Source organism: Bos grunniens, chromosome 10 (genome assembly GCF_055505025.1).
Source record: "Bos grunniens cultivar Pamir isolate PY7600 chromosome 10, Bosgru_T2T1.0, whole genome shotgun sequence".
In the NCBI taxonomy this organism is placed as follows: Eukaryota; Metazoa; Chordata; class Mammalia; order Artiodactyla; family Bovidae; genus Bos; species Bos grunniens.
In genome coordinates, this window is record NC_141174.1 from 31,890,302 (window position 1) to 31,917,117 (window position 26,816).

General features: G+C 42.1%; 1 protein-coding gene across 12 annotated transcripts in view; it reads right to left on the minus strand.

Moving 5' to 3' along the window:
• DAAM1 (dishevelled associated activator of morphogenesis 1) overlaps positions 1–26,816 on the minus strand; it is a 182,812-nt gene that overhangs the window by 129,220 nt on the left and 26,776 nt on the right. The window contains exon 1 of one of the 12 annotated variants that reach the window (XM_086320451.1): positions 324–474. The exons of 8 other annotated variants lie outside the window; for them this stretch is intronic. The gene's annotated coding sequence lies outside the window, so the exon portion shown is untranslated. Of the gene's footprint in view, positions 1–323; positions 475–26,816 lie in introns of those variants that run through there. 3 more of the 12 variants (XM_086320446.1, XM_086320452.1, XM_086320445.1) reach the window with 3 other exon arrangements.

Here is a 26,816-nt window from a genome sequence, read left to right on the forward strand (position 1 = left end):
AAAATTAATGCCAAAACAAGAGGTTGTTGGTATTTAGTGCTAAGTCGTGTCCAATTCCCTTTAGACCCCATGGACTGTAAGCCCGCCAGGTCGCTCTGTCCATTGGACCTCCCAGGCAAGAAAACAGGAGGCAGTACAACACTAAAAGAGATCTAAAAATAGTCCAGAAAGTTACGCTTAACATTTCAAGGGAGCATTCAATATACTTGAAGACATGACAGAAAAACGTCCAACCCTTACTTACACATGATTGCTACATATATGCCACCACCTTTCCCCTGCACTCAATGCCTTTTTTTTTCCCTCCTAAAATCATCACTTACCTTACCTTACACTCTCCATTCCGTGAAAATTATCCACCAAGACAGTCTGTTTTTGTTAGATCTCCCTCCTACTCATCAGCAGTAACCAGAGCTGTGGCCAGTGTTCCTGCTAACCTGGCTACTGGCTCCTCCATGGTTCCTCCCCTTCCACCGCCCCACTTCACTGGGTGGTGGCAAGTGTAAGGGAAGAGCCAACTCATTTGTGGAAAAACATGCTGGTTAACAACCATACTTGCTCATACTGGAACAGTCATAGGACAGAGATGCCCGTAGATAATCAACCTACACACACACACACACGTTAAACTGGTTTTGCCTCATACACAATTCACAGGCAGTCAAGACTCACCCCCTCCCCACACAGGTACACACCAACCCCAAATTCACAATTCTGCATGTGTGATCACTTATACATTTTCATCCATTCATTCATGGGCCGACGATGTGCCCTCCCTGTTGTGGGTTGGGATATGAGCGTGAACAAAGCAGATGTGGACCTTGCCCTTGCAGAGCTGGTCCACTGGCACCTGACCCCTGGCTGTTCAAGCCATTGCCACATTTCGGACTCTGGCTCAGAGAAGACAGGTGGGGAGTGAGTGGAGGGAGGGGTCAGTTGGTCAGCCTATCTTCAGGACAAATATTTTGCTTGCTTCAAATAGCAATTCACTTTTACTGGAAACTTTCATGTTTCCTGAAATATGGAGCACCCAGGAGAGGAGGGAGTAGGAAGTAGAGGGTGATATGTATGTTCCTGAGGAACAGGAGACAAACAGCTAGCCCTGGAGGGCTAATGTTCAGAACTTCAAATAAGATCCTGGACTCCCACTTTCCCCCATGAAAGATTAACTGCTGCGGGAATCACACTACCCACAACTACAAAAATACATCAAACTGAGAAAATGAAATTCCTGGTGAGGTGAGCCCTACTAACCACCCTACCTTGCTCCAGACAGTACTGCAGGAAGAGGAAATCCAAGCCACGTTCAGGGGTCTTGCTGAGATGCAGAGTCAAAGCTGGGGGAAGTTGAGACAACTAGAGCTCTGGAAATCTGCCAAGGGGTCCTCTCAAAGCTTCAGCTGAGGACTGCTTTGCACATGGACCTAGGATCCACACAGGGCTGTGAATGATGTGCATTCCCATCAGCCTCACAAGACAGAGCTCAGACTACCTAAAACACCAGGGGGAGTCACCAAAATGGTCCTAGGCTCAGGCTGCTCTGGAAAAAGCTTGACAGCAACCTTAAAAGGGTCAACGAGTAACTTAACTGTGTGCCGGAACAAAGGCCAGCACTCTTCAAAGGAAGCCCTTCAGGCAGGCAGAAATTGATACCAGACAGAAATGTGGATCCGCACAGAGCAACGAAGAATGCTGGAAATGGACAGCCTGGGGGCAAATAGAAAACCAGACGCTGCCGCAGAGTTTCCAGAGCTACTGACCAGGAGGATGTGCTTTTATAGAAATCCACTGATGATACCAATGGGGTCAGAAGGTCAGGATCAAAGCAGTCCCCAAGTTGCTACTTACTGCCGTGGTTCAGTCACTAGGTCATGTCTGACCCTTTGTAACCCTATGGATTATAGCACATCAGGCTCCCCTGTTCTTCACTATCTCCTGGAGTTTGCTCAAATTCATGCCATTGAGTCAGTGATCCTTCTCATCTTCTACCGCCCCCTTCTCCTTCTGCCTTCAATCTTACTCAGCATCAAGGTATTTTCCAATGAGTCAGTTCTTCACATCAGATGGCCAAAGTATTGGAGCTTCTGCATCAGCACTCATCTCACACACTAATAAATTAATGCTCAAAATTCTCCAAGCCAGGCTTCAGCAATATGTGAACCATGAACTTCCTGATGTTCAAGCTGGTTTTACAAAAGGCAGAGGAACCAGAGATCAAATTGCCAACATCCGCTGGATCATGGAAAAAGCAAGAGAGTTCCAGAAAAACATCTATTTCTGTTTTATTGACTATGCCAAAGCCTTTGACTATGTGGATCACAATCAATTGTGGAACATTCTGAAAGAGATGGGAATACCAGACCACCTGATCTGCCTCTTGAGAAATTTGTATGCAGGTCAGGAAGCAACAGTTAGAACTGGACATGGAACAACAGACTGGTTCCAAATAGGAAAAGGAGTACATCAAGGCTGTATATTGTTACCCTGCTTATTTAACTTATATGCAGAGTACATCATGAGAAACGCTGGGCTGGAAGAAACACAAGTTGGAATCAAGATTGCCGAGAGAAATATCAATAACCTCAGATATGCAGATGACACCACCCTTATGGCAGAAAGTGAAAAGGAACTAAAAAGCCTCTTGATGAAAGTGAGAGAGCGAAAAAGTTGGCTTAAAGCTCAAAGTTCAGAAAACGAAGATCACGGCATCTGGTCCCATCACTTCATGGGAAATAGATGGGGAAACAGTGTTAACAGTGTCAGACTTTATTTTGGGGGGCTCCAAAATCACTGCAGATGGTGACTGCAGCCATGAAATTAAAAGACTCTTACTCCTTGGAAGGAAAGTTATGACCAACCTAGACAGCATATTCAAAAGCAGAGACATTACTTTGCCAACAAAGGTCCATCTAGTCAAGGCTATGGTTTTTCCAGTGGTCATGTATGGATGTGAGATTTAGACTGTGAAGAAGGCTGAGCGCCGAAGAATTGATGCTTTTGAACTGTGGTGTTGGAGAAGACTCTTGAGAGTCCCTTGGACTGCAAGGAGATCCAACCAGTCCATTCTGAAGGAGATCAGCCCTGGGATTTCTTTGGTAGGAATGATGCTGAAGCTGAAACTCCAGTACTTTGACCCCCTCATGCGAAGAGTTGACTCACTGGAAAAAACCCTGATGCTGGGAGGGATTGGGGGCAGGAGGAGAAGGGGACGACAGAGGATGAGATGGCTGGATGGCATCACTGACTCAATGGACGTGAGTCTGGGTGAACTCCGGGAGTTGGTGATGGACAGGGAGGCCTGGCGTGCTGCGATTCATGGGGTTGCAAAGAGTCAGACACGACTGAGCGACTAAACTGAACTGAACTGAACTGAATCAATATTCAGGACTGATTTCCTGTAGGATTGACTGGTTTGATCTTGCTGTCCAATGGACTCTCAAGAGACTTCTCCAGCACAATTTGAAAGCATCAGCTCTTCAGTGCTCAGCCTTCTTTATGGTCCAATGCTCATATCCATACATGACAAGAGTACTGCTCACTATTTCTAACCTCAGTCATGCTCCTGATGCTCTCAGGCCATGATATCCTAAGGATGAAACTCTACCTTGAACCATCCTCACATTAATGACTGTCAAAGTGCTTTGGAAACTTTAAGGATTCATCAAATAATTACTGAGTGTTTTCTATGTACCTTTCTAAACCAAACCCTATATGTCTGGGCCTCAGTTTGCTCATGGTAAAATAAAGATAATAACAGTAGCCAGGTTGCAGGGTTGATGCTTGAATTAAATAGGTAAATATATATGTAAAGTACAAAGAATAATGTCTGGCCATGCTGCTGCCAAGTCGCTTCAGTCATGTCTGACCCTGTACGACCCCATAGACGGCAGCCCACCAGGCTCCCCCGTCCCTGGGATTCTCCAGGCAAGAACACTGGAGTGGGTTGCCATTTCCTTCTCCAATGCATGAAAGTGAAAAGTGAAAGTGAAGTCGCTCAGTCGTGTCCGACTCAGCGACCCCATGGACTGCAGCCTACCAGGCCCCTCCGTCCACGTGATTTTCCAGGCAAGAGTCCTGGAGTGGGGTGCCATTGCCTTCTCCGATGTCTGGCCATAGAAAGTCCTTATAGATGTATTTTTATTATCATTATTATTACTGGTATTATACTATACTGCTACTACGAATTAACATTATTAGGCATATGATGATGAAAGGGGTCAATTTGGTTCTTGATCTCCTAGTTTATATTTGAGCTGTGTCATAAGGAAAACAATGTTCTGGAGAAAATATGTTAAAAATTTTGCCTGAAAAAAACTCTGAAGATAGCTGAGGTGTGGTGGCAGTGGGGTAAGGGGCGAGATACTAGTAAGAAGGGAGACCTAGGCCTAATCCCAGCACTGCCGCTTAAGTAACTCTGTGACTCTGGTTATTTAGCCTGTTGGAGCCTTAGTGAGTAAGTGAAGTCGCTCAGTCGTGTCCGACTCTTTTCGACCCCGTGGACTGTAGCCTACCAGGCTTCTCCGTCTATGGGATTCTCCAGTCAAGAATACTGGAGTGGGTTACCATTTCCTTCTCCAGGGGATCTTCCCAACCCAGGGATCGAACCCGGGTCTCCCACACTGGAGGCAGACGCTTTAACCTCTGAGCCACCAGGGAAGATTGGAGCCTTAGATAATCCTTAAAGAGCTAGGATAACGATCTTTAAGATCACTTCCAGTTCTAGCATCTGAGGAAGTAAACCAGAGGATCCACTTTAGATGCACGTTTTTCCTGCCTCTTGAGCAATTTAATCCTTAGAGTGTCAAATCCCAACATAGAAAATAATTAATTCTAAGGAAGGGAAGTTTATGATTTAATAAAGAAGAAAGAAAAAAGAAGCTCTAGACCTAGGATTTATAGTCTGCACAGAACTCCCAAACCAAGAACCAAGACCACCTGATTCATTCCTCTAAAAATGAGAAGGAGGACTTCCCTGGTGGTCCAGTGGTTAAGAATCCGCCTACTAGTGCAGGGGACCTGGGCTCGATCCTTGGTCTGGGAAGATCCCACATGCCACAGGCTAACTAAGCCCAAGTGCCCCAACTATTGCAACCCACACCCAGAGCTGTGCTCCGAAATGAGAGAAGCCACCACCAATGAGAAGCCCTGCACCAGAACGGAACAGGACCCCTATTCACAGCAACTAGAAAAAGCCTGGGTGCAGGAGCAAAGACCCCGTGCAACCAAAAATTAATTTTAAAAATAAAAAATAAAAATGGGAAGGAGTGCCACAGCCCACTGTTTCTATCCATTGCTGGGTAAGCCATCATTTTGATCTTTGAGAAGTCAAAGAATATACCTAAAGGAAGCAAAGAACTCTTCCTTCTGGTTCTAATATTTGAATTGGCTCCAATGAAACAGAGAAGTCACTCTCCTGTTTACAGTTCCACAATTAAGAAGAAACATGGTAGTACACTGTGAAGTGAAGTGTTAGCCATTCAGTCGTGTCCGACTCTTTGGGACCCCATGGACTGCAGGCTCCTCTGTCCATGAAATTCTACAGGCAAGAATACTGGAGTAGGTTCCCATTCCCTTCTGCAGGGGATCTCCCCGACCCAGGGATCGAACCCGGGTCTCCTGCATTGCAGGCAGATTCTTTATCATCTGAGCCACCAGGCAAACCCTGATGGTACACTGTAGAAGTTCCTTATGCTAAGAAAATAAGAATAAATATGTAAATAGCCAGCTTCTTCTATCCACTGTTTGCCACAGCTGGTACCCAGTATGTACCACAACTGATACACTATAGACTACAAACACAAAAGCTCCCACAAAATTAACTAGGTCAAATTTTACAAAACACAGATAATTTTAGCCATGTCTCAGAAATAAGTGTTTTCCTTATTGGTAAATGCCATTCAAGAAAAGGTTACACTGGAAGAAAGGAAGTGGTAGAACCCTAAGAGGATGAATCTATGGCTGGTCTTCCAAAGTAACACACAACAGCATATGGGTGTGCAGGCACACACATGCACACAGAGTACTATCTGAGAGTACACTGTGTCTGGCTTTGGGACCTCTGATCACTAACCCTAAGGGGCATGTCTCTAACCTACCTGCCCACTTTGCACATTTTTGGGAAGGGCTTAATCTCCTCCCCAGGTGATTTTAATGCAGTAATCAACAAGTGGTCCTGTCTCTTCTCCACTCATAGAGAGGTGGGCACATGGCATTGGCTTGGCCAGTTAAGGCACTCCACCCCCGGGACCGAGTGACTGATCTAGGATGGGCACACAACACAAAGAAGACCAAAGGTCTTTATATGGATGGATGCTGTAGAGGAGAGGACTGCTCTTTCCTAGAATCACAAGATAAAAGGACCACATACACCTGCAATTTACAGTAGCTGCTTTTTCCACCACGTGTTAGAAAGTGCCCAAGAACAAAGGCAGCATAGACAAAATCAGAAATGAGAGAACAGGACGAGGGGGCTAGGGAGAGAAGGAGGGTTTAATGACATCATTGAACTACTAGATCCAGCTGAGCCTCAAGTCAAATATCCCTTGACCTTTTGCATCATTCAATGAAGCTCCCGCCCCATTCCCTGAGGCCGATTTAAGTGGGATTTCTGTCCCTTAACAATGCAAAGAACACTGATTCCTGCTCCACTTGACTAAATAAAATGGAAACTGCCAATTGCTAAGTGCCCCCAAAGTGTGAGAGATCACGTGAGACATCAACATGCATCATTTCAGCTCATTTTTATGGCCATGCTAGGAAGCAGGTATCACAGTTTTAGATACCAAGAACATCCAGAAAACTAGGAGACATCAGAAAGGGTTTAAACCCTGTCTCACGTCAGCCAGTTCTCTTTCTACGTACAACACCCCCTCAAAGCACAAACTCTTTCAAGCATTACTATTTTCCAAGAATCAACCTAATAGTCAACCGAACAATCAAGTCACAAATCCAAACACAAATGTCTCATTTTAGAAAAGGCTCCAAAGAATTTGCTGCTCACAAATCAGTATGACTAATGTAACATCTCTTTCCTCAAAGGGCTCCTATTTTAGAAACAAATTTTGCAAGAATGACTTTCTAGGAATCTTAAATAAGTCTATGAGGGACTTGTTCCTTGAAGCTGGGAAAGTATACAGTATAGTGCTGAAAAGACACAGTTACTAGAATATAAAAGTCATCATCATTGCTAGCAGGGAACATTCAGAAGTCATCACCACTATTTCCCTTTCTCAAATAGGCCACAACCCCATTTCAGCCATTCACCTCTACCTCTGTAGCTAGCAGTAGAGTCTGAGAGAGAAGCTGCATGCCAGAGAAGGAATATAACAAGGTCAAGGAGAAAAGAAAAAAAAAAAAAGCATGAGGCAGAATTTAAGTAAAGTGTAACATATGAAAAGTCCACCATTGAGCCTGCAAAAGAAAATGTCACAGGGAAAGGTATCAAAGCCGTTGTACACAGTGGGAAAGAAGAGACTGCACAAAGTGGAAAAGGCCAGGGCTGTAAGTAAAATATAGTGTCCTGCACTGGGTAGAAAATTAATTTAGTTCCTTCTCTCTCTCTCTTTCTACCTATAAAAAGAACTATCAAGGCAATAAGGAAACTGTGTTTAAATATTAGGCATCACTACATGATATTTTACTTATATTATTAAGATACACTTGATTGTATTCATCTATAATACATAATACACTTACATATTACTGTATATGAATTATTTTTCTTATCCTAATTACATATGCAGTATTGAATTTTCAGAGTTAGTTGCACTGACCCTCTTGTCTTTTCCTCCCAGTCTCTCTAGATTCATTATTTAATCTATTAACAACTTATATTTTCCAATATTTTATTCTTATATCTAAACTATCCCTCATGATATAATGAATGTATATTCACTTTATTAGGCTTTATCATCACAGGGTAATAATCCTTGATGTCTTAACATTTGGAAATTTCTATTATTAGTGGTGATTTGAGGAAAACTGTTTTCTGGGTGGGGGAAGAGTTGCTTTGTATTTTGTTTCTTGTTTTGGGGAGGTTTTTTGATCTTCAACACTACACTCTTGACAAATGGACATATTCATACTTATGATGAATAAAGTGAATTAAAAATTAAAAAAAAAAAAAAAAACCCTATTAGGCTTACTTTTTGCACGATTTGGGTGGAACAGGTAAGACCTTGAGGCCCTTACTTGGGTAATAGTCAATGGTCCTAATTATAGGTTGGATTACTTATTTCATAGAACCACAAAAAATCTTAAGTGTTAAAACCATTGGGTGTAACCCTCCTTTATAACATGTAATACATTCCCTTAGTAATTTACAGTCTGCTAAGTATGTGAATCGGAGAAGGCAATGGCACCCCACTCCAGTACTCTTGCCTGGAAAATCCCATGGATGGAGGAGCCTGGTTGGCTGCAGTCCATGGGGTCGCTAAGAGTCAGACACGACTGAGCGACTTCACTTTCACTTTTCACTTTCCTGCATTGGAGAAGGAAATAGCAACCCACTCCAGTGTTCTTGCCTGGAGAATCCCAGGGACAGGGGAGCCTGGTGGGCTGCTGTCTATGGGGTCGCCCAGAGTCGGACACGACTGAAGCGACTTAGCAGCAGCAGCAGCAAGTACGTGAATATACACAGTATCATTTGATTTTCCCAACAAATTCTTCCTGAAAGAGGTAGAGGCATAGGCAATCATATATTATCTTTATATCTACTTTACAGTTGAGAAACTTCTTTGAGCATTAACGGGACCTCCACAAAGTCAAAACAGTCCTAAGCAGCAGAGCAGGGACTGGAATTCGGGCTTCCTTTCCCCCAATACTCTGCACTGCCATCCTGCCCATCCTACAGTCATCTCAGAAAGAGTCGCCTGAGGCTTTCACTGAAAGGCTCTGACGGAAGAAACATCATTTAAATTATGTATGAAATAGATGATGACTATGTGTCATCAAACATTTGATGTTTTAGAGGGTAATACATTGTACACTCAGGAGATGTCTAGATCAGCAAAAATCATACAAATGTAAATATTCCAGTGTTTTCTTGGGTCAACTACAGCTTTACTCCCTGTTCCATTAAGAAGCTATCTGTCAGAGATTATATGAAAAGGATTAGGAATACAAAATTGAACAAGCCATCCTCTGCGCCTTTTAGAAGTCAAGTAGATAAAAAGGAGAGGCTGCCCTGCAGATGTGCATGGAGAACACAGGGGAAGGATAAACTATACCCATGACTGTCTGGATAAGATAGGAGACAATGAGAGAAACCACACTTGGTTCCAGGCATTCCAAAGCTTATAGTCTAACAGAAGAGACCCTCATGAACACAGCAAAATACACAGCACTAGATATAACTGCCACAAAAGAGATATTAAGTATTTCAGAGATTCAGAGGACCTTAAGGGCACTTCCAATTAGGATGACCTCAGAAATTTTTGAAACAGATGAAATATGAATGGGCCTTCAGAGAACTGTTACATCTTAGCAGAACAGAAGGAAGGGGCCTCAAACACCAGCTGCCTACTCCCTGTGGAGAGGCATCCTGAGAAGCTCTGGGTTCTATGTGGGGCTATGACAGCCATCTAGCTGTGGACACGGGTGCTGCTGGGCTCCTCGGAGCTTTCTCTCATTCACAAGGTCATATAGGCATCTCGTAAGACAGATGGACAAAACTGATAAAAGACAACAACCAAGACACTCATCTTATGGGCCTAATGAACCTGAGCCATTAGGTAAGAACATCCATGAATTACTTGTGCTTCCACTATTTCTCTCTCTGTAGCCTTCGTGCTTACTGATGGAAAGATCTCAACATAAAGAACAAATATCCTACTGTGCAGAATTGTCAACTATATCCTCACAAGTCATTCCAAATAAATCATTTAGTTCTGAAGGAGAAGCAAGTTGTAAATATATCACCTAAAAACACTCTAACAGCTTCAAAGGGATATATGAGCTTCACTGATACTTCCAGTTCCAGCAACACTGGAGCTAGCATATGTGCTCAACTAAAAATCACCCCAGATTATAAAAGAGACTTGAGAGATCATCTTCATTTTAGAGATACTGAGGCTTTAGGAGATTAAATGACTTCCTCAAGGCCACAGTCATTTAAGACACAGCAATTAAGTAGACTCAATGAATGATTCTAAATAGACTCCTGATAAACAGACAGCCTGACCTAGCAAATGAATCTCAAAATCCTGTATGACTGTTTTTTTACCAAAATTAAAAACAAACTAAAAATCTATATGAATATTTCTGGCTTATAATGATGCTGTTTTAAACACTGTTTGAAATTTCATCAAGATCTGTATACTCTAATTAGTAGAATGAGTCAACTTTGGTTGCATTCTTTTAAACATTTTCAGTCAAAGAAGAAAACTAGAAACCTAGCTCCAGAGGCAAACTATGTGGCATATCATTTGTGAATCTGTGATCCTTCAAATAACTGAAGAAGCCTGTTCAGAGACACTTCCCACTGACCAGCTGGTTCCTACTCTGGGGAGCCCTGTGGGAAGAAGGGACTAAGAGCTCAGCCATGTGGTTGGTGCCTTAATAGAGACTGTGTCAATCCTGATACAAAATATTTTATAGATGCAAGTTTTCTAAAGTATGCTTGATGGCATTTAGGTATCTTTGAGTTTATTCCTCCTTCAGAAGAAAAGTACATAAAGTGCTCCATAATTTCAGATCAATCCATTCCCTAAATTTGCTGCATTAGCCTAAACTAAATCCTATATTGGCTAAGCTTGGCCAAGCGTAGTCAAAACAAACTTTTTCAACTTCTAATTCTTATCAATATATCTCCTGGTATTTCCACTGCCAATGCTGATGAGTAGCTAAGTTTTCTGTTATAACACTCTCTAACATGTATTCCACCACATACATACGGGATGTCTCTGGGAATGTTCTTATCATGCTTTGGATAATTTTTACTATACATTTCCTTCTAACATAACAGGAATAGATGTTCGCATGTTCCTAGTTGTAACTAGGAACTCAGCTGAACTGAGCTTCTGATTAAAATAGCTACTCTTCAAATCCCACACTCTTTCACATAACATTGCAGAACGTGTAGGTTAAAACCGATGGACTCTACATGTATGAAGGGCAAACTGCAGCCCGTAGATCGTTGTGGTACCCCTCCCCTCAACAACATTTTTTGTAAATAAAATTTTATTGGGTCACAGTCACAACCATGTCTACAGACTGGCTATGGCTGCTTTCTGAGTGGTTGTCAGGGAGGTATTTTGGTCCCCCAAATCTAGAACATTTACTAACACCTTATAGAAAAAGTTTGCTGATGCTGACCTCTGGTCTATACTAAGCACAAGAAACAGAATTTGGGGGAGGTTTTCAAAAACATTTATATTAAAAATAAATTAATTCATTCATTTACAAAGCATATGGTGACAACCTCTGGGAACTCTTTTAGGTGCTGGAGACCCATCAATGAACCAAGAAGATGTGGCTCCCATCTTCATGGAGATCATATTCTACTAAGAGGGGACAAACGTAACTCCTCTAATTTCAGACAGATAAGATATTTCAAGAGAGTGGCCAAGGATTCTGAAAGGGGAGTGATTCTTCAGAAGATGCAAAGTTATGAAGATGACAGCTGAGAAGATGTCACTGGAACTGATATCTGAATGATGAAAATAAACCAGCCATCCAAGAATCTAAAGAAAGACTGTCCAAGCTGAGAGAACAGCAGAGGCTGGAGGGGAGGAAATACTAAGCTGCTTGAGAAACAAAAAGGTGGCTGATGTACCTGCAGCATGGTAGACTAGAGGAAGAAACACAAGGCAGGGTCAACATGTTCAGCAGGTGCCAGACCACGTGCGAGGAGTAAGGAGTAAAATCACGTTTCTAAGAAATGCCCACCTTCAGATCCTTAGCTACTAAAAAGCACGACTAGACAGAAAACTAATCATAGTGTAAGGATCACTTTGGCAACTCCATTTTGCCATAACGTCTTTCTTCTAATCTGCCAAAAATTACCTGAAGTTTCAAATGTCAAGCAACTCAAGAAAGAACACTTTGTTAGAGGCAGTTTCTGCTAAGGAAGTGATTATTCACTCCCTGCAAAAAAAAAAAAAAAAGTCAAAACTGACTGCCTTCCTCATTGTAAAGATCATTTTATGTCATTTAAAATGGGACTTTTTTGAAGAAAGGGAATTTCCCAGTATCAAGCATAATTAAGCCTATTTCCCCCAAGTCTACCAGGGTATTCATTGGATGAAATGAGTTCTGTCCCCTTGACAGCTCTGCATACCAACTGTGTGCATGTCCCAACAGAAAGCTTTCAAAGCAGTTGGCTGGTCTGGACAAAAGGCAATATTCCTCAAAACCCTGCAAAGCTGTACCATGTGGCTTGGTTTACCATCTCCAAACTAAATGGAGGGCTGTTTCAAAGGCAGAGAATTTCAATATGTTGGTGCTGCTGCTGCTGCTGTCACTTCTGTCATGTCCAACTCAGTGTGACCCTCTGGACTGCTGCCCACCAGGCTCCTCTGTCCAGGGGATTCTCTAGGCAAGAGTACTGGGGTGGGTTGCCATGCTCTCCTCAATATGCTGGTGAACAGCTACCAAATCAGTCTACTTTGTCAATGGCCTTTCCCTTCCAATTTTGTAGAGTTACTTATGAATCTGAAAAGTCAACTTTCTACTTTTAGATCCAAAAATAAAAGAAATCAAGGGCATTCGGAAGAAAGGTCAAGTCAGAGGTGATCTGATAAAACCAAGACTTTCAACCAACAATGTAAATTTAGGAAGAAATGAGTAATTATGAAATATTCTAGAGGTATGAGATCCAACTGGTTTTCTTAAGACTTGACAATGCACAGATCTGCAGTACAGGCTCTCCTCATAGTGAATGCAATGAGGTGACAGGTATGGATGTTTATAAGCACACCTGAACAGGCTATCAAAGAACAATAGTGAAACGTATGCAGAAGCGTGGGGCTTTCCTGCTGGCTCAGCAGTAAAGAATCTGCCTGCGATGCAGGAAACCTAGGTTCAGTCCCTGGGTTGGGAAGATCCCCTGGAGAAGAAAATGGCAACCCACTCCAATATTCTTGTCTGGGAAATCGCCTCATGGGCTATAGTCCATGGGGTCGCAAGAGTCAGACACGACTTCGTGACTAAACCATACCCACATACACAGTGCAGAAGCATAAACCTTCCAGCAGCACTGCTGAGAACAGCCAGCGCACAGCTTCCCAAAGGAATTAACTTGCAATCAGTTTCCTCCCCTGTAAAGTGGGGCTAAAATAGTGCTAACCTTCAGTCCGGTGCAGTCTTTACCAAATGCTCAATAAACAGTATATTTATCAAATATGCCAATCACTTCACATGCCTTATATCACTGAATACTCATTAAGCCCAGAAGTTGATCCTTCTGTGCCACATTTACAACTGATTAGAAACAAAGGCTCAGAAGAGTCGCTTAAGTTGCCCAGAGATAATCAGCTAGTAAACGGTAGCACCTAGACTTGAAGCTGGCTAGCTCTAAAGTTTATGCTCTTAAACCCAAGTTGCATATTGGTGGTTTGTTCACACACTTTCTTAGACCCACTTGCTGTTGACTGATAATATAGCAGTAGCTAAGGTTTGTTAAGCACTTAGCTATATGTCAGTCACTGAGTTCTTCTAATGGGCTCTCTCATCAAGTCCTAACTACAAGCCTGTGACGGGGTTTTATTATAGGCACTGTTTTTCAGCGAGGATCTGGAGCTCAGGGATCAAGTATACTGCTCAAGGTCACACAGCTAATAAACAGCACAACTGGCCATTTGAACTCCGGCTGTCTGGCTCCAGAGCCAAATTCTTAACCACTGGACCAAACAGCATCCTTAAAAAAATAATGTTTTAAAATGAAGTTTTATTAATTGCCAAATAGCTGGGCATTCTATTAACACAGCACTTTCATTCCCAAGCAGCAGTAACGTGATGCAGTTTGCCATGATCCCACCAAATCTACTCTTTCTCCAACACCAAGGCCAGGAGTCAGTTGCCATTTTTCATCATTTTCACTTGCACATAAATAAGAAGATGGTAAAATAATTCCTGAGCTTACATTTCCATCAAAAGTGGGAAAACAGAGTACAGTGTGCCACATGTCCAAAGACAAATGAGAGACAAGTGGAAAGGAATATTCTTGTGTTTAATATGCAAAACGGATGACTGTTTTCCTTCCTGTGCTGAGTTACATCACCCACCTGCTAGAAACATTTGAAGTTGATCCATCTTAAGGCTCAGCAGTAAAGAATCCGTCTGCCAGGGCAGGAGATGCAGGTTCCAACCCTGGGTCAGGAAGATCCCCTGGAGAAGGAAATGGCAACCCACTCCAGTCTTCCTGCCTGGGAAATCCCATGAACAGAGGAGCCTGGCTACAATCCAGGGGGTCGCAAAGGGCCAGACACGACTCTGCGACTAAACAACAACAAACAGCAATGTCTACATCACTGCAAGCAGCAAAAGGCATGCTGATAGTGTACAGCTGCTCCAAAGAGAAAGCTTTTTAATTCTGACAACAGGATGATGAAAGGGGTCCCCCGTACCATAGAATTCAAATGGTCAATTTGTTTAAGATCTTTTTTGTTTTTTAAGTGTTTAATTTGCTTGGATAGAAAGAAATTCAGGCACAGGCAGAGGCTCCATGTTACCCTGTGGAGACTACTGCCTCCCTGGGTAAGGACCCCTGTTGGTAACAAAAGGCCTCTAAGCATCTTTGTTCCCCAAACCAGCACGACCACGACCACCACCCTGCTTGCTCAGCTGCAATGTCTGCATCCAGTTACACCAGTCTCTGCGCCACCCTAGTCAGACTTCCAGTTGGCAAAGGCTCCATGAGTTAAGTCCCACTACGGTCACCTCTGGGGACCATTGTAAGTAAGCAGCAAAAGGCCACCCAGATACCATTATTCCACAGGGAAACAGTGGGCTTGTCATGTGGCTTGCCTCGTCTGCATCACAGCTGAAATTCCTTTTGTAAGGGGAAGAGAGCTAATAACAGGCCTTAAATTTAAAATCAACTAAGGTTTACACCAGTAAGTAGACAGTGCTAAATTTACCCCATCACTGTCCCATTCTTTCAAACATTCTACTAGTAAAATGGGTGTTGGTGGGAAAAACTTACTTGACATTCTTTGCAACCCACTGAACTATTTATAGGAAGGACAATAGCCCAGGCCACCCACCAAGATGGAAACACCATCCAGAACGATGGTTTCTCTGAAGGGCCTCCTGAGAGCTTGCTAAGAAGCAAAGCTGACCCACAGGGCAGCGGGAGTCTCCTTCCTTTGAATTTCAATCAAGAAGAATATCAAGCAAGTTTTATGCAACCTATTTAGTTTTGCCAAGTTGTTAGGACTACACTGTTGACCACCCGTTACATGGTAAGTGAATGGAGAAACATTTCAACTGTATTTACTTCAAAACTGAGAACAGAATGAATACACAAAGGGCCCAGAGAGATTACAAATAAATCAGGGTCTTCCTTTTAATCTTATTTGCATATTTTAAATCTTGGTTTTATGTCTCTTTAAGAACCATGTGAAGTGAGTTTTTAAATCAAACTCAAAAAAACCCAAACGGCAAGTGATACTCTGGTGTCAGGAAGATCTCCTTCAAACAATCTACTGAGCATCCCCTGCTCAGTGAAAATCAGGAGTGTCTTTGGCAAACGTGCTAAATCAATACCTTCTACTGCTGGTGTGTAAGGTTGGGCAAAGTGACCTACACAGAGAAAACACCCACAGAAGACATCTTCCAATTCGGTCCACTAAGCTTCTAAGTTTCAATGAAATGAAGTGAAGTCGCTCAGTCATGTCCAACTCTTTGCGACACTATGGACTGTAGCCTACAAGGCTCCTCTGTGCATGGAATTTTCCAGGCAAGAGTACTGGAGTGGTTTGCCATTTTCTTCTCCAGGGGATCTTCCTGACCCAGGGATCGAACCCGGGTCTCCCGCATTGCAGCAGATGCTTTACTATGTGAGCCACCAGGGAAGCTTGCTGGCTAATCAGAACTACAAATATTCAGTCAAACCTTTAAAAAAGTAATTCATTAGACTACTTCTCTACATTTTCTAAATACCGTATCAGTGTAAAAGAAAATCAGTGGAAAAATCAAGGTGTTTGAGAACTCAAGGGAAAAAGAGAAAACATTCATTCTACCCATGGATGGCCCCTGGAGAAATAAATTACTTGAAACCAGAGGTAAATCTGAAACAAAGTAACCTTTTGATCTATAAGGCTTGGGGGACGGTAGAAGGGAAGAGGCAGGCAAGGGAGGACACATGGTTTATTCATACTGCAGACTGACAGGCGTACAGAGTGTGCTGGCCTCCAGGTGGTTCTGGGCAAAGAAGAATAAGGAAAAGCCATCAGGCACAGTACACATAAATATGAACCCGACCCTGGGGGAAAAAATCTGAGTAATGAAGCCCAAATATAGGCGTAAAATCTAAAAATAACTCTTCTGCTTCTACAGAGCTATTTCCCTTTTAGCATCCATTTGAAATGTGTGGGAAGACAAAACAGCTTGAGTTAAGTGAATTTCCAGATATCATCAAGTGATGCTCTAAACCATTTTCAGCCAATAGTAAAAATGCAATTTCCCCTTCCTTTAGTTTTCTCTTCTTAAGTAGAGGAGGGAGACAAAGAACAATAGTGGGCAAGAATGTCACTTCTAAAGGCCATGAGAAGCTGATTATCTCTAGGTAAAATATCTTAAAATTCAACTTATGTCATGGGAAACCATTAGATCCTTGGAATTGTGTCAGAACCACTGTAATTTTTTTTTTTTCCATAAAGAATGATGAATGGAGGATGACAGAATGTTGACACTGTAATTACATTTTCCTATCATGCCACAAATTTAAAAGATTTCAGTATCACTGCCAGGGTGTTTTCTCTCCCTCAAGATTAAAATAAAATGAAGAATATGGTAAGAAAGACCAACGTATGGGCCAAAATATGTTGTAATCCTAGCATTTCTTCAAAAAATATTTAAGGGGTATCTATGAGTAACCAGGCTCTAGGCTTCATGCTGCTCCCAGATGATGTAAACCTTTTCCCCAATGGAGGTAGAAACAAGTCTTACTTCTTTTTCCATACTGCTTAAAATTCTGTAACTACAATTGCAACGCAAAAGAGAAAAATAAACAGAGTACCAAAGGATCCCACTACAGTATGTAAGAGGGCCTGCCTTAGGAGCAGTGAGGAACACTTAGTCCATATCCTGGGTGTGCAGTGGTGTCCAGCAGTGAAGATCCTTTCCTCTTTAATCTTTCTCAACTTCTGCTTCTCTTGTTAATAAAAGAAGGGAGATGTAACCCATGCTGGTAGATACACAGACAGAGCATGTTAAGTGGCCCCCCTAATTTCAGAGAACTGAGAATCCTGCTGAAATCCACTGTTCTTTTTTGCCGGTCTAGCATATTGATTTTACAGGGAAGGATCCACCCCTATTCCTTAAACCCCTGGTGTCTTGCCTCCACCTCGCCAACTCTGCCAAAAATGTGCCCATGCTGAGCAAAGATTTAAAGTAAGCCAAGTAGACTTTCTCCCTGGAATTCTAAATCTCCAGACCCATCTGTGCTTTCCAGTTACCCCATATTCTTCTGGCAAATTCTTTTTGCTTAAGTTTAGCTTCTCTTGCTTGCAATCAAAATAATTCTGATGCATAGCCTAAACGGAAAAGAACAAAGAAACAGCCACTTTGGTACTACTTGATGCCTCCTCTATGATCTTGTAGTGCTGTAGTAGTGCTTAGTCGCTCAGTTGTGTCCAACTCTTTGTGACCCCACGGACTGTAGTCTGCCCAGGCTCCTCTGTCCATGGAATCTCCAGGCAAGAATACTGGAGTGGGTAGCCATTCCCTTCTCCAGGGAAATCTTCCCCACCCAGGGATCAAACCCAGTTCTCCTGCAATGCAGGCAAATTCTTTACCATCTGAGCCACCAGGGAAGCCTCTCTATGATCTTACAGAGGTACAAACCAAGTCAGCCAAGAGAATAACATACAAGGAAGCAGACATCAGTCCAATCCCCCTCCACTTAGTTGAATGTTCCAGGAAACAGCAGTCTATCACCAGATGGATTCTAGCAGAAAATGTCCTGCACCTCATTCTCAAACTATTCTAAAATAATAAGTGGTACCAAGTTGACCTTTCAAATGCAAAAAGAAAAAAAAAATCATCCTCACACAACAAAAACACATTTTGAGCATATGTTCCATTAGACTCTCAGCAGTTGTTCTTAGTTGCCCCAATGTCTTTAGGTTTGAGTTTCTTGACACATAAACAGGAGGACTCAATGAGTATAAACATCAATCCACAGATATACATGGGCTATGTATCATTCTTTTAGTAGCAAAATCTTATACTTTATAACACTGTGAAAAATGATTCTGTGTACTCTTTCTCCTTTGATCTTTATAAGCCCCTCTAAGCAGACAGGGAAGCGAGGCATCAAAATACTCATTTCATCCAAGGAGAAATTAAATCAGAACTCCCCAGATTTGGAGCTAGTGTTGGCAAAGCCGACCCAAGAACACACTAAAATCAAGATTTCTGCTCAACAAACCCAGCATTCTGCTGCATCCAGAATCCTACAACCATATTGTACTTAGTTCCAGGGGTCCTCACTGCCTAATGGAATAAATGGGGCCACGTAAACAGAGCCCAAGTCCTATTTTGTGTTAGAGGCAAGAACATTGTTTCATCAGTGATGCCTCACTAACCACATTCATTTTTTGGCTTCACCAAGAGAACTATTAATTATCACTAATAGAGTCATAGTAAGTACTGTTGGAAGCAATAATGAGTGTGGTGCATGGGAAACCATGTATCAATAATAAACCAGTTCATTGTTCAAAACTAGACAAACTTATTTTCAATATAGAATGTTCAATTTCAGCAGATTTAAATATTAACAAAAATTAAAACAAAAAAACCACATTGGAAAAAAAAAAAAGAAAAAACCACATTGAGCAAGTCTGCTCCAGATTTAATCAATCAGCCAATCATTGTTTAAGTATCAATAGTATAAGTACTTATAGGTAAAGTACAGGTGAGAAAATATATTGCCTTTGCCTTTCAAGAGCTTTAAATTTAGTTATGTTCCATGACATTTAGAGAAGAGAGCCAGCAATTCTCTGACTTCCTCAGATCATTCTGTCTCCTGCCAGTAGCTTCTGGAAAAACAAAATCTCAGGAGGAGAAGCCTGTGAAACTCAAGTCAGACGCTTAAAACAAGAAATGAAGTCAAGACAATACTTTTTGTTGTGGTTCAGTGACTGGCAATGGATGTTATTCTGGAAAACCTGTGTTTTCAAAACAAATAACTATATCTGTAGCAGGAACCACTCTTGAGTCCAAACACAATCCATGGCTAACACTCAGGCAGGGTAACTGTATACATTTAGAGCAAGGTAGTTAAGAACAAACAAAGGCATGGCTAAATGCAGTTATCATAGTCCCTGAGGCAAAGGAGCAGGCACCAAAGGAATACTAGAAAGGAAGGATTCTGAGAAGAAGCCAGAGTAAGTAAGGACTGGATAAATAAAACTGCATAATGGGCAAGTTCATGTTCAAACCAAACCTTATATTTATATGTACATGAACCTATAAAAGACATTGGCACTAAGTCTTAGGTAGATCTAAGATCCAGTTCTGGGTAGCAGAAATTCCAATTCCCTAGACTTTAGTTTTACTCTTGGAGGAAATATTACATAGCAGTCTGCATACAAACTTACTGTGGGCTAAAAAAAAAGCCAATGAACAGCCAACCTGCTATGACAGTGGATATGTTACCTCTACAATGTCTAACAGAGCAGCCATTAGCCACATGCGGCTAACGAGGATCTGAAATGTGGTAGTGATGGTGCCTACATCCAAATTACAACTAAATTCCTCTCCAAACTTAGGCCAAGTGTGTGACGCTGAAGAGAAATTTAACACACTCCACTACCACCCCAATCACCAGCCTATCTTCAGAAACTTGCTGGGTGAAGTTGTGTGAGTTTGGTGGGGTGTTTTGCTCCAGTTGCTGTTTTAAATAATCTTTTCCTGCAGGCTGGAAAAACTTACTCCATAACACTTTCCAGTTTCTGGCATGAGCCCCTGTGGAGACCACCAACATGCTGGGAGCACCCTGGTCCTTGTTCTCTGCTATCCTCTGGAACAACCAAGAGCACAGAGAATGCTTCTTACAGCATATCAAGAAGCAGCTTTCTATTTTCTCCTTTGTGAAGGGTCACTCATTCTTTGTCTTTTGTTATGATTCACACCTGTTTATAAACAGCCACATACAGCTGGTCGCTACCTTACTGGACATCATGAGTGAGTGAAGTTGCTCAGTCGTGTCCGACTCTTTGCAACCCCGTGGACTGTAGCCCACCAGGCTCCTCTGTCCATGGGATTCTCCAGGCAAGAATACTGGAGTGAGTTGCCATTTGCTTCTCCAGGGGATCTTCCCAACCCAGGGATTGAACCCAGGTCTCCTGCATTGCAGGCAGATGCTTTAACCTCTGAACCACCAGGGAAGCCCCACTGGACATCATACAACATGCTTACTTAGAAGAAAATCAGATCTCAGACTTCCACTGGTAACTCCAGACATAAGCCACAATGATACAGTCAGAATCCCATCAAAGGTGAAAAATGTCACAAACAGATAAAAGGATGATGTCTTGTGGATAAGTTGTAAGGCAGATAAATCCACTACACTGCTGAAGATGAAAGTAACTGTATAAAGTGTTATGGTGGCTGATGGTTGATCAATCCTTACTGCCTTAAAAATTGGTCAGACACATTCACAGGGAGCTGGTCCTGAGGCCTGGCATGTCACACAGGCTGCCTCTCTGGGTATACTGTGTTTAGTAACAAAAAAAGGCACATACATGGATTAGGAAGAACTCAGCTCTCCACTCCTACCTGCATGAGAAACAGCCTTTTTCAGACAGTTCTCTTTATCCCAAGACCAGGTCAAACACAATGTCAGATGAACAAATGTATAGCAAAAGTCTGTTTTAAAATTTTTTTTAACTGCTGGTAACTCCTATTTGGGGGATTTGGGAAAGGCATTATGAACTCTCAATCCAGTCAAAGTACAGGCTGGTCAAAAAAAAGTCAAAAGAAATATATATATATATTTATATAAAATATATAAATATATATATATAATATAAATATATATATATATAGTATATATTTAGAATTCAACTCTTTATAGCTCCAGTTGAAGCCATTAGGCCAGATACATTAATTACTACAGAAATTACAAAATGGGCTAGCCAATAGATAATACATCAACAGTTACTTTAACATTAAAATATTCTAAGGCTTCATGGAGATGTGAAATTGACCCTTGAAATCAATGTAGTTTAAAAAAACTTTTTTTGCCCATCAATGACATATAGGCTTAATAAAATGGGTAGACAGTTTGCATGGGTATAGTCAATAGAAAGAAAGATAGCACTAAGTCATGTCTGACTCTTGAGATCCCATGAACTCTAGCCCAACAGGCTCCTCTGTCTGTGGGATTTTCCAGGCAAGAATACTGGGGTGGGTAGCCATTTCCTTCTCAAGGGGAACTTCCCACCCCAAGAATTGAACCCAAGTCTCCCACATTGCAGGCAGATGCTTTAGCAACTGAGCTTTGCAGGAAGCCCATAATCAATAGACAGCGGTCCAAAATCATATACCCACACATATACACATATATACATAACCCAATCTCATCTTAATGGAAACAAGATGCTGATTTGACAGAGGTAATACAGGTCGTTGGAAGAACGTGCCTGAGATGGACAATTTTTACTGGAGAGGAGAAAGGAACATGGGGTCCTGTCCTGATATGAGCAAGGCATTTCAGGGAGGGACTCTGGAAGTCAAGAAGTTTGGCTAGAGAGTGAATGATCAAGGAGGAGAGGCCTTAGAGACAACACTTACCTGCTAGACACTACCTATGTGTAGTGACCCCCACCCACAAGCAGAGTGAAAGGTACACAACTAGGGTGTCAATGAAAATCTGGACAGAATCTACCCTGTAACCATCATGCATAAAGTTCTGCTCTGCAAGAAGATAAATGTGGGAGATGGGATGGGGAGCTATTATTTGAGCCTGTGCCGCGCTCCCCCCCCCGCCCACTAGATTCCTATTTGAGTTACTTGAATAAAAGAAATACATCCTTTTCTGGAGGAAAAAAATCGGGGGAATGTGAAAAAGGCAGTCATAAGGGGCAAGTCTTCTCTGTTACAGTTTGGTTTCAGCAGGCAAAATAACCTGGTTGCTTCCTGTCAATATATGACCAAAAGTAACCAACAGTGGCCAGAAGACCGCGGGAGCCGTCAGACCTACATACCAGAATCTAGAGATAGTATTCCTTGGTATTCCCTTGCCTGCCTACTCCCAAGTCTACCACATGGGGCAAAGGAGCTGGGATCCTGTCTTTGGCTGGTGTACTGGGCCATTTTCAAGATCTTCAGACTTACCTGCTCACTGCCCTGGTGGATTATGGAAGGTCTTGTTATCCTGAGCTCAGATACGGCAAATGCAAACACCATTGCCTGGTGCAGGCCAGTAACAACCCTGAGAGGCTGCAGCTGACAGAAACTACAGGCAGGGGCAGGCCTTCCAGTGGCCCAAGCCAGTTGACTAGCATCCAGTCATCACTTCTTTTCCAAATATCGATTCAACAAACCTTGACTCAGCTCTTGTGTGACACTCTGGTGGAGAACAGTACAGAGGAATCCCCAAGAGAAAAAATTTTATAGAGACTATTCTGGGCACAGATCAAGTAAGTACATGTTCTCGTGGAATTGTTAATAACTCAGGGGTCCTTTATGTTCGTTTGAACCTTCCATGTATGGTGAGGAAAAGACATATTTCTTTTTTTCTCCTCAGGGAGAATAAAAGCAGGAAAGTAAAATTCCTGGTAATGTCATATCCAGTCAAACAGGAAGGTTTGTAGGCTCCGGGCTGAAAGGTTTCCATAGCTACACTCGGCCAATCTGAAAATAATTTATTTGATTTTTATTGGTTTCATTTCCTCCAGTGTTACTATTCAGCTCCCTACTCCCACGGCCCTCAAGACAAGAGGAAACATTTAGTAAACACAACAAAAACACCGTGCTTAAGAAACACCTGAGGTGTGAAAAACTGGAACCTTCATTCACTGCTGGTGGGAATATAAAATGGTACAGCCACTTGGAAAATAGTTTGGCAGTTCCTCAAAATACAAGCATAGACTCTCCATATGACCCAGCGATTCCATACTTAGGTATTTACCCAAGAGAACTAAAAACATATGTTCACACAAAAATGTGTACATGAATGCTGACAGAAACATTATTCATAACACCCACAGAATGAAAACAATCTAAATGGCCACGAATAAACAAAATGTGGTGTATCCATAAAATGGACTATTATTTGGTAACAAAAAAGGAGTACTGATATAGGCTATGACACGAATGAAGTCTTAAAAAACATTAAAATGAAAGAAGCCAGTCACACAAGATCACATACTATACGACCTCATTTATATTAAATGTCCAGAACAAGACAATCCATACAGACAGAAAGCAAATCCATGGCTTTCTGGGATGAAGATGGCGGGGATGGGGCAAAGAGTGGAGAGGGTACACGAATAACTGCTGATGCCTATGGAGTCCCTTTTTGGAGAGTTGAAAATTTTCTAAACTAGGATTAGATTGTGGTGATGGTTACACTACTCTGTGGATAAATAATGAACTGTGAAAAAAAAAAACCAATTAACTGTACTCTAAAAGAGATGGTTTATACATGTGAAATGTATCTCAGTAAAACTGAGGAAAGAAGGGAGGGAGGGAGGCAAGGAAGTAATGAAAGATATTAGACCTGAAACGAAATGTCTTACCTGGAATGGTAATTCTTCCTCTCAGGGTATTTTTAACTTTCGACTCTTGCCATAACCTTAGTCTCCTAAGGAAGGAGAAGGAGCAGGAAGAGGAGGATGAGAAGGAGAGGAAGAGAGAGGCAGAGGGGGAATAGAATGGGAGGAGAGGAGAAGAGAAAAAAATCCCCTGCTTCCCCCATCAGTAATACCTTACAAAACTATGACACATTATCAAACCCAGGAAATTGACACTGACACAGTGCAGTTCACAGATATTACTCATATCTAGTGATGCCTTTAAAAAACAGCTCCTGGATAACAATCCTTGACGTTTCATTCCTACTGTTTTCACCTGAAACAGCAGTCACTCTGGTTCTGATTACAACAAGCTAATCAATAATTCCAGTGACGCAGATATGAGCAGTGGATATTTTAACACTTCTGAGATTCCAATTTGCCTTGGGAAGAAAATGAAGTTATCATTAGTGAACTGTCTCCACCAAAGCACATTAACTTCGTCTAAACCTTGAGGGCCCTTCAAACTCATCATGTTGCTCACCAAGCTCCTTCCCACCTCACAAAGGAAACTGGTAAGCCTCTAGAACATTGCTGATAAGCTATGATAACTAAAGTTCCTCCACAGAGTCTTCCCTTAGGCAGTTCAAGAACTTGCAGTTAGCCATCATAACTTATTCTGAAAGAAAACAGACATGCTAAATGGCTGATGGATGAGAAGAACATACCTCCTGTGAAAGACAGCAGATAGCTTCAGTTTTCTGACCTACGAGGCTTTCACTGTTTGTTTCCTTCCTCCTTCCTTTTACATCCTAACTCTGAACTTTGCTGTTGTGGTTTAGTCACTCAGTCATGTCTGACTCTTTGCAACCCCAAGGACTATAGCCCACCAGGCTCCTCCGTCCATGGATTTTCCAGGCAAGAATACTGGAGTGAGTTGCTATTTCCTTTTCCAGTGGATCTTCCCAACCCAGGGATCAAACCCACACCTCCTGCACTGCAGGCAGATTCTTTACCACTGAGTCACCAGGGAGCAAAAAGTGAGCAGGTCCAGAGAAAGCCATTTCAGTTTCTCAGTATCAGATCTGTTTAAACATATGGGAAGACAGGAGGTTGAAACCACTAACTGAAGTGAAACAGTCAGCTTTGCCACAGTTATCAGAAAAGCAACTCTGCTCAGGAGATGACCTTCCCAAGGAGGGCGAGGCAGTGAGCTGCCCGTCAGAAGTCTGCGGGAGCAGCCAAGCCACAAGAGTCTGAAGGGAAACACTGAACACCCTCCACAGGCATGGGACTGAGATCCACTCAGTGCCCTCTACAAAGTGTCACCAGACACGTGTTCCAGAAATTCTAGATCACCTGCAGCCTCAAATGGGTAAGGTAAACTGAGGTAGTTGCCAAATTCAGACTTAAATCGAAGAAAGTAGGGAAAGCCACTAGACCATTCAGGTATGACCTAAATCAAATTCCTTATGATTATACAGTGGAATGAGAAATAGATTAAAGGGACTAGATTTGAGAGAATGCCTGATGAACTACGGACGAAGGTTCTTGCCACTGTACAAGAGACAGGGATCAAGATCATCCGCAAGAAAAAGAAATGCAAAGAAGCCACACGGCTGTCTGGGGAGGCCTTACAAAAAACTGTGAAAAGAAGGGAAGCAAAAAGCAAAGGAGAAAAGGAAAGATATACCCATATGAATGCAGAGTTCCAAAAAATAGCAAGGAGAGATAAGAAAGCCTTCCTCAGCGATCAATGCAAAGAAACAGAGGAAAAGAATAGAATGGGAAAGACTAGAGATCTCTTCAAGAAAATTAGAGATACCAAGGGAACATTTCATGCAAAGATGGGCACAATAAAGGACAGAAATGGTATGGACCCAACAGAAGCAGAAGATATTAAGAAAAGGTAGCAAGAATACATAGAAGAACTGTACAAAAAAGATCTTCACAACCAGATAATCATGATGCTTTGATCACTCACCTAATGCCAGACATCCTGGAATGCAAAGTCAAGTGGGCCTTAGGAAGCATCACTACAAACAAAGCTAGTGGAGGTGATGGAATTCCAGTTGAGCTATTTCAAATCCTGAAAGACGATGCTGTGAAAGTGCTGCACTCAATATGCCAGCAAATATGGAAAACTCAGCAGTGGCCACAGGACTGGCAAAGGTCAGTTTTCATTCCAGTCGGTAATGCCAAAGAATGCTCAAACTACCGCATAATTGCACTCATCTCACACACTAGTAAAGTAATGCTCAAAATTCTCCAAGCTAAGCTTCAGCAATACGTGAACCATGAACTTCCAGATATTCAAGCTAGTTTTAGAAAAGGCAGAGGAACCAGAGATCAAATTGCCAACATCTGCTGGATCATAGAAAAAGCAAGAGAATTCCAAAAAAACATCTGCTTTATTGACTACGCCAAAGCCTTTGACACTTGGATCACAATAAACGGTGGAAAATTCTGAAAGAGATGGGAATACCAGACCACCTGACCTGCCTCCTGAGAAACCTGTATGCAGGTCAGGAAGCAACAGTTAGAACTGGACATGGAACAACAGACTGGTTCCAAATCAGGAAAGGAGTACGTCAAGGCTGTATACTGTCACCCTGCTTATTTAACTTATATGTGGAGTACATCATGAGAAATGCTGGGCTGGAAGAAGCACAAGCTGGAATCAAGATTGCCGGGAGAAATATCAATAACCTCAGATATGTAGATGACACCACCCTTATGGCAGAAAGTGAAGAAGAACTAAAGAGCCTCTTGATGAAAATGAAAGAGGAGAGTGAAAAAGTTGGCTTAAAGCTCAACATTCAGAAAACTAAGATCACGGCATCCGGTCCCACCACTTCATGGCAAATAGATGGAGAAACAGTGAAAACAGTGGCAGACTTTATTTTTGGGGGC